Genomic DNA, 9,652 nt, shown 5'->3' with positions numbered 1-9,652 from the left:
ATATTTTTTTTAAATGATACTAATGAATCATGAGTTGCATTTTTTTAAATGATACTAATGATTCATGAGTTGCATTTTTTTTAAATGATACTAATGATTCATGAGTTGCATTTTTTTTAAATGATACTAATGATTCATGAGTTGCATTTTTTTTAAATGATACTAATGATTCATGAGTTGCATTTTTTTTAAATGATACTAATGATTCATGAGTTGCATTTTTTTAAATGATACTAATTATTCATGAGTTGCATTTTTTTTAAATGATACTAATGATTCATGAGTTGCATTTTTTTAAAATGATACTAATGATTCATGAGTTGCATTTTTTTAAATGATACTAATGATTCATGAGTTGCATTTTTTTAAAATGATACTAATGAATCATGAGTTGCATTTTTTTTTAAATGATACTAATGATTCACGAGTTGCATTTTTTTTAAATGAAACTAATGATTCATGAGTTGCATTTTTTTTAAATGATACTAATGATTCACGAGTTGCATTTTTTTTAAATGAAACTAATGATTCATGAGTTGCATTTTTTTAAAATGATACTAATGATTCATGAGTTGCATTTTTTTTAAATGATACTAATGATTCATGAGTTGCATTTTTTTTAAATGATACTAATGATTCATGAGTTGCATTTTTTTTAAATGATACTAATGATTCATGAGTTGCATTTTTTTAAATGATACTAATGATTCACGAGTTGCATTTTTTTTAAATGAAACTAATGATTCATGAGTTGCATTTTTTTTAAATGATACTAATGATTCACGAGTTGCATTTTTTTTAAATGATACTAATGATTCATGAGTTGCATTTTTTTAAAATGATACTAATGATTCATGAGTTGCATTTTTTTTAAATGATACTAATGATTCATGAGTTGCATTTTTTTAAATGATACTAATGATTCATGAGTTGCATTTTTTTTAAATGACTAGCAATGTCTCTTTTCTATGAGAAAGGCTGTGGAGAAGAGAAGAAATCATCTTACATTAAATTATGATTTTGTACGTTCTTATAGTGGCATCTTCTGCTCCTGTTATATTCTTGGTTATTGTTGACAATACTCATATTACTTTGTCCTTATAGGGGGACACATAAATATGACTTGAGTTGGCACCCAGAGGTGGAAGAGATAATTAATCTTCCCTGCACAATACAAAAAATGGTACAACAAAATCAAAACGTTAAGACAAGAAAACTTAATGGAGAATGATATAGTAATAAGCATTTATTGATGGGAAAAAAAGACAAAGGATTTTTTCTTCTTTTTTTTTGAAATGATGTGAACTTGTCAAGACAAAAGTCCAAACAACAGAAATTAATGTTCGTCAACAGGTTTCTTGTGATTTGATTAGTTCGCCAATCCCTCACCAGGTGCTGACTCATGAGACGTCCCCCACCCCATGTCAGGAAATTCCTGCCCTTTATATGAAACTTTGGTCGATGTAATAGGATTTTGTTGCCAACCTGTATACGATCATTGAAACATAGATGGTTTGGACAACTGTCATATTTGTGATCGGTCTCATTGCTTGCAAGTACCACTCTATTATTTTCTTAGTAAAGCATTTACCTGCATTCCATAGGCTGTGGAAATATTCGCTGTAATGTTTTGTTGTTTATTCATGGAAGTTTCACATTTGGATGTCTGCCTAAAATAATATAATGTCGTGCTGTAGACCATGGTAGTCATCAAAGATACAACTGAGTCCATAATGCCTGTACATTCGCAACCTCGGCCCTCACATAACATAAATAATACATTGTTAAGAGGGCAGTGCTGCCTCTTAATGTTTCCCAAACTTTGGGACCTCCATTAATTGAAGTCAGTTCACAGAACAATTTCTATGTCTCGATTGTGAAGTGTGTACTCCGGTCAGATCATATGCTACTAGGAATCTCCCTGTGCTAAAGAAAAAAAAAACGTATAGGCTTCTTGCCATATCTACTGCTATTTCCACATGGTATTATCGTTAGGTGGCGGTTGAAACTGTCAATGTATCGGTTGCGTTTGGATGACAGCATTTGCACAAAATTTTTCTTCTCTTACAGTGTGTGACTTTGATGACAATTGTTCCCGTTTCGCTTTGTACAGGTCATGCACAGTTCAAAATACGCTTGTATATCTTTGTTTTTGAATATTCGTGTAACTGGTGAACTATCTGGGTCACATTTGATCTTATTGACATCATGGCTTCTGCTAAGCATGTCATTCGTTTCATCCCAAACGAACCCTTAAGAGAAAATTTTCCCCTGCCATCACCTAATTTTAGCATTATTAAATTCTTTTGATTCAAGTATCTAAGAAATTTGTAGTCTGTGAAAATTATGAATGTGGAAAACAGCATCAGACAAAGCCAAACTCTTTGCCAAGAACTTTGCAGCTAATTCTAACCTTTGCGACCAACGCTGCCAACCTCCAATATTTCCTCCTGTATCAGAAAACATGCTATGTGATATATAAATATCCATACGTGATGTTGCTAAGCTAATCAAAAACCTTGATTCCAGTAAAGCAACAGGCCCTGATGGTATTCCAATTATAGTACTCAAAAGACTTCACCCAGAACGTGCGCCCATACTTACAAAATTGTTTAAACGTTGTCTTAAGGAGAATTGCTTCCTGGAAAATCTCATCAGTATGCCCCGTATTTAAGAATTCAGGTGATCGGTCATCTCCCTCACAGTATAGGCCAATAAGTCTCCTGTGCATCAAGTTGTTGGAATATGTGTTAAATAGAGAAGTAATCAACCATCTTAGCAAAAATAACCTTCTTAGTGACACACAATATGGTTTCCGTTCTGCTAGATCTACAGCAGATGTGCTTACAGTTATATCTCATAGGATTATCGAATCTCTCAATGGAGGCTACCTTTCTAGAGCAATTGCTCTTGACATATCAAAGGCCTTTGATAGAGTATGGCATAAAGGTTTACTTCACAAGATCTTTAGTTATGGTATAGCTGGAAATACCTTCTCAATTATTAAATCATTTCTCTCTGATAGGTTAATAAGAGTAGTGGTTGATGGGCAGAAATCAGAAGCTCTTAGTATTAATGCTGGAGTCCCTCAGGGGTCCATCCTGGGCCCTAATCTTTTCCTGATCTATATTTATGATCTTCCAAATCACATCCTTACATCATTCTTAGACATCTATGCTGATGACACTACTATCTATGGTACCACATCTAAGACCGTAAACGACCAAGTTCTCTCTGATTCTCTCTCCTCTGATCTTGAGCACGTGGTACAATGGGGAAAGAGGTGGCTTGTTACTTTTAATGCATCTAAGACCAAGCTTTTATCTTTACATCATCAACGCTCTGATCCCCATATGGCATCAATTGAAATGAATGGCTCTCGTCTTGAGGAGGCCTCATGTTTTGACAAGCTTCTGGGATTGACCTTTACACCTGATCTTAAATGGAACATATACATAAAATTTGTTGCCAAGGCCGCTGGAAAAATGGTGGGATCCTTCTCTCGATCCAGTAGATATCTCACTGCTGATGCAATTCTCTATCTATATAAGAGCCAGGTACGTCCAAGGATGGAGTACTGTTGCCACATCTGGGCAGGAGCTGCTAGAAAGGACTTATCCTGCCTTGATAGAGTTCAAAATAGACTTCGTAGCCTTGTTGAGGATGTCCTTTTCTCTTCCCTGCAACCCTTTTCTCACAGAAGAGATATTGCGAGTTTGTCTCTGCTTTATCGTTATTTTCATGGAGGTGCTCGGCTAAGGTCTATTCTATGGTCCCCCCTCGCCAAACTTTCACAAAAAACACCCGTCTAGCAGAAAACACTATCACTAGTTTCTCCCACTCTTTATCTGTGCCTAAACCTAAGCGTAGATTCCATGAGCAATGCTTCTTTCTTAGAACTGCATGACTATGGAATTGTCTTCCGTTTTTCTGCTTTCCAGCTGACTACAATATGGTTGTCTTCAAGCCTAATGTAAACAAGTTTTTGATGAGCCGTTCCATATAAGTTAACTAATTTACCGAATCTCCATTACTAACGATTACTATATTGTCCAATTTCTACTGTACACTCTTTAACCCTTATCCTCAAGTGGCCTCTTGGCCGTGATAAGTTGTGATGCCTATGTAAAAAAAAAAGAAAAAAAAAAGAAAGTCAGTTTAAGATCGCTCTGTTGTTAACCAGTTCTTTTCCGTGATATTAAATATGTGTGATGCAGCAGCCATTATTTTCTACTTGGTGTCATGTGTTTCTTGCATCAATATCGGACCACATTCTGTGTTGCTAGCATCTCTCATTAAAGAGAATAGACTTGAGAAATCTGGGAATGATATGATTGGCGGCGATGATAGTTGCTTCTTTATTTTTTCAAATGTGAAGTGTGACATTGTCTCTGTTTAATGCATGAATCAGAGCTAATAACTGTGAGAAAGTATCCTTATTGATCCATACAGCTTAGTTTCCAGACCAGGCGTCCTTTACCACGGTTCCTTTCTTGTGGTTGAAGGTTTCATCTCACAAATCACCTTGACACATTCTGGATCAGCTCTGAATCCATGAGTCGACAATCCAACCCTCAAAATTTGGCCTCACTTGCTATAAAGACGCATTTTTTCTCGGTTTAATTTCAGCCCATATGCCTTAAATGCTGTAAACGGCTGTTTCATTGCTGTAATATGTTTATCAAATGTGCTGGAGCTTGCCGTTAATGTATGACGATATATTTTCTCTTGCATTAACTGTGAGAATATGTGGCATGCTGAGGTAAGGTCAAATGCGAGACAAGTGTACTTGAAGCATTGATCACCCCCAGTAAATGCTGTTATTTCTGTCAGATTTTTCTATTTGTCAGTATCTACTCTTCAGGTTTAAACTGGCAAAATATTTGCTATTCTCTATTTTGTGAAAAGATTGGTCAATGAGTTATATTTGATAAGGATCCTGGTCTTTCAAAACTGTGTTTAGTGTACATTTAACGTTTGACACCACTTTGACCGATCCGTTTTCCTTTCTTTCTGCAAAGATGGGGCTATTGCAACTTTTTGATCCTTACACTGTTCAATAACTCTCCGATAGCATTGACTAAATTTCAGCATGGATGTCTGCTTCTATTTTTTTTTTTTTTTTTTTTTTACACAGTGATCACCACTTATCAAGGCCCGGAAGCCACTCAGGGATAAGGGTTATTGCAAGTACATTACATTAGTGTGGAGATTTGATGAAGTGTTTACTTAAGGGGGTGGTTCATTAGGAATTTTTTAACATTGGACTTGAAGACATCCAAGTTGTAGTCTGGTGGGAAGTCGGCAGACGGAACAGAGTTCCACAGGCATGCAGTTCTAAGAAAGAAGCTTTGTTCATGGAATCCGTGTTTTGATTTAGGCACAGATATAGAGTGGGGGAAATTTTTCACAGTGGATTCAGCTAGACAGGTGTTTTTCGTGAAAGATTGGCGAGGGGGGATCAGAGATTGGAGTTCAGATGAGCACCTGCCATGGAAATAACGATAAAACAAGGATAGGCTCGCAACGTCTCTTCTGTGGGAGAGAGGTTGCAGGGTAAAGAAAAGGGCATCACCCACTAAGCCACGAAGTCTCTTTTGTACTCTGCAGGATAGGCTGTTTTTAGCAGCTCCTGCCCAGATATGGCAACAGTATTCCATCCTTGGACGTACTTGGCTTTTATATAGATAGAGAATTGCATCAGTAGTGAGATATCTTCTGGAGCGGTAGAAGGATCCCACGATCTTTCCAGCGACCTTGGCAGCAGACTTGATGTACGTGTTCCATTTCAGATCAGGAGTAAAGGTCAAACCCAGAAGCTTGTCAAAACACGGGGCCTCACCCAGAGGAGAGCCATCCATCACAATTGATGCCAGATGGGGATCAGAGCGTTGATGATGTAAGGATAGGAGTTTGGTTTTGGATGCATTAAAGGTAACCAGCCACATCTTCCCCCACTGAACCGCGCTCGAGATTAGAGGAGAGAGAATCAGAGAGAACTTTGTCATTTACAGCCTTTGATGTGTTGCCATAGATGGTCGTGTCATCAGCATAGATGTCCACGAATGATTTAAGTATGTGTTTAGGAAGGTCATTGATGTAGATCAGGAAGAGAGTTGGGCCTAGGATTGACCCCTGAGGGACTCCAGCATTTATATTGCAGGCCTCCGATTTTTGTCCATCTACCACTACTCTTATGAGCCTATCGGAGAGAAATGATTTAATGATTGAGAAAACATTTCCAGTCATACCGTAGCTGGAAATCTTGTGAAGTATTGCTAGCAGGCATTGTTTTGGCTATAGGTATCCACACTGGCCTGATGAATGTGGTGTTTTCAGACCCCCATGTGGCTTTAATATCTATGCTATGGAAGCTGTGCATTTATGTGCTTATGCAGCCATTTTAATGTCTGACGTAAAGAATCAATATTTTTCAGATTACAGAGTTTATAGCAACATGGTCTTCTCTTCTGCACTGTCAATGATAAGTACAGCCTTATGTGTAACCTCCCCTACATTTTTTATGCGTAACCTCCCCTACATTTTTTATGCGTAACCTCCCCTACATTTTTTATGCGTAACCTCCCCTACATTTTTTATGCGTAACCTCCCCTATATTTTTTATGCGTACCCTCCCCTACATATTTTATGCATAACCTCCCCTATATTTTTTATGCATAACCTCCCCTACATTTTTTATGCGTAACCTCCCCTTTATTTTTTATGCGTAACCTCCCCTACATTTTTTATGCATAACCTCCCCTACATTTCTATGCGTAACCTCCCCTTCATTTTTTATGCGTAACCTCCCCTACATTTTTTATGCGTAACCTCCCCTACATTTTTTATGTGTAACCTCCCCTACATTTCTATGCGTAACCTCCCCTACATTTTTTATGCGTAACCTCCCCTACATTTTTTATGCGTAACCTCCCCTACATTTCTATGCGTAACCTCCCCTACATTTTTTATGCGTAACCTCCCCTACATTTCTATGTGTAACCTCCCCTTCATTTTTTATGCGTAACCTCCCCTACATTTTTTATGCGTAACCTCCCCTACATTTTTTATGCGTAACCTCCCCTACATTTTTTATGCTTAACGTCCCCTACATTTCTATGCGTAACCTCCCCTTCATTTTTTATGCGTAACCTCCCCTACATTTTTTATGCGTAACCTCCCCTACATTTTTTATGCATAACCTCCCCTACATTTTTTATGCGTAACCTCCCCTACATTTCTATGCGTAACCTCCCCTTCATTTTTTATGCGTAACCTCCCCTTCATTTTTTATGCGTAACCTCCCCTACATTTCTATGCGTAACCTCCCCTACATTTTTATGCGTAATCTCCCCTGCATTTTTTATGCGTAACCTCCCCTACATGTGTTATGCATAACCTCCCCTTCATTTTTTATGCGTAACATCTCCTACATTTCTTTGCATAAACTTCCCTACATTTTTTATGCGTAACCTTCCCTGCATTTTTTATGTGTAACCTCCCCTAAATTTTTTATGCGTAACCTCCCCTACATTTTTTATGCGTTACCTCCCCTACATTTTTTATGCGTAACCTCCCCTACATTTTTAATGCGTAACCTCCCCTTCATTTTTTATGCGTAACCTCCCCTACATTTTTTATGCGTAACCTCCCCTACATTTTTAATGCGTAACCTCCCCTACATTTCTATGCATAACCTCCCCTATATTTTATGCGTAACCTCCCCTACATTTTTTATGCGTAACCTCCCCTACATTTTTTATGCGTAACCTCCCCTACATTTTTTATGTGTAACCTCCCCTACATTTCTATGCGTAACCTCCCCTACATTTTTTATGCGTAATCTCCCCTATATATTTTATGCGTAACCTCCCCTAAATTTTTTATGCGTAACCTCCCCTACATTTTTTATGCGTAATCTCCCTTATATTTTTTATGCGTAATCTCCCCTACATTTTTTATGCGTAACCTCCCCTAAATTTTTTATGCGTAACCTCCCCTACATTTTTTATGCGTAACCTCCCCTACATTTTTTATGCGTAATCTCCCCTATATTTTTTATGCGTAACCTCCCCTACATTTTTTATGCGTAACCTCCCCTACGTTTGTTATGCGTAATCTCTCGTAAATGTTTATGAGTAACCTCCCCTTCATTTCTACGCGTTACCTCCCCTACATTTTTTATGCGTAATCTCCCCTACATTTTGTATGCGTAATATCCCCTACATATGTTATGCGTAACCTCCCCTACATTTTTTATGTGTAACCTCCCCTACATTTTTTATGCGCAACCTCCCCTACATTTTTTATGCATAATCTCCCCTAAATGTTTATGCGTAACCTCCTCTACATTTCTATGCGTAACCTCCCCTACATTTTTTATGCGTAATCTCCCCTACATTTTCTATGCGTAATCTCCCCTACAGTTTTTATGTGTAACCTCCCCTACATATTTTATGCGTAACCTCTCCTACATTGTTTATGCGTAACCTCCCCTACATTTTTTATGCATAATCTCCCCTAAATGTTAATGCGTAACCTCCACTACATTTCTATGCGTAACCTCCACTACATTCTTTATGCGTAATCTCAACTACATGTATTATGCGTAACTTCCCCTACATTTTTTATGCGTAACCTCCCCTACATTCTTTATGCGTAATCTCCACTACATGTATTATGCGTAACCTCCTCTACATTTCTATGCGTAACCTCCCCTACATTTTTTATGCGTAACCTCCCCTACATTTTTTGTGCGCAACCTCCCCTACATTTTTTATGCGTAACCTCCCCTACATTTTAAATGTGTAACCTCCCCTACATTTTTTATGCGTAACCTCCCCTACATTTTTTATGCGTAACCTCCCCTACATTTCTATGCGTAACCTCCCCTACATTTTTTATGCGTAAGCTCCCCTACATTTGAATGCGTAACCTCCCCTACATTTTTTATGCGTAATCTCCCCTACATGTATTATGCGTAACCTCCCCTACATTTTTTATGCGTAACCTCACCTACATTTCTATGCGTAACCTCCCCTACATTTTTTATGCGTAACCTCCCTTACATTTTTTATGCGTAACCTCCCCTACATTTTTTATGCGTAACCTTTCCTAGATTTTTTATGCGTAATGTCCCCTACATTTTGTATGCGTAACCTCCCCTACATTTTTTATGCGTAACCTCCCCTACATTTCTATGCGTAACCTCCCCTACATTTTTTATGCGTAACCTCCCCTACATTTCTGTGCGTAACCTCCCCTACATTTTTTATGTGTAACCTCCCCTACATTTTTTATGTGTAACCTCCCCTACATTTTTTATGCGTAACCTCCCCTACATTTTTTATGTGTAACCTCCCCTACATTTCTATGCGTAACCTCCCCTACATTTTTTATGTATAACCTCCCCTACATTTTTTATGCGTAACCTCCCCTACATTTTTTATGTGTAACCTCCCCGACATTTTTATGCGTAACCTCCCCTACATTTCTATGCGTAACCTCCCCTACATTTTTTATGCGTAACATCCCCTACATTTTTTATGCGTAACCTCCCCTACATTTTTTATGCGTAATCTCCCCTACATTTTTTATGCATAACCTCCCCTACATTTTTTATGCGTAACCTCCCCTACATTTTTTATGCGTA

The sequence above is a fragment of the Euprymna scolopes genome, chromosome 13 (genome assembly GCF_053919585.1).
Source record: "Euprymna scolopes isolate OS-2025 chromosome 13, ASM5391958v1, whole genome shotgun sequence".
Classification (NCBI taxonomy): domain Eukaryota; kingdom Metazoa; phylum Mollusca; class Cephalopoda; order Sepiida; family Sepiolidae; genus Euprymna; species Euprymna scolopes.
This window is presented reverse-complemented; position numbering follows the sequence as displayed.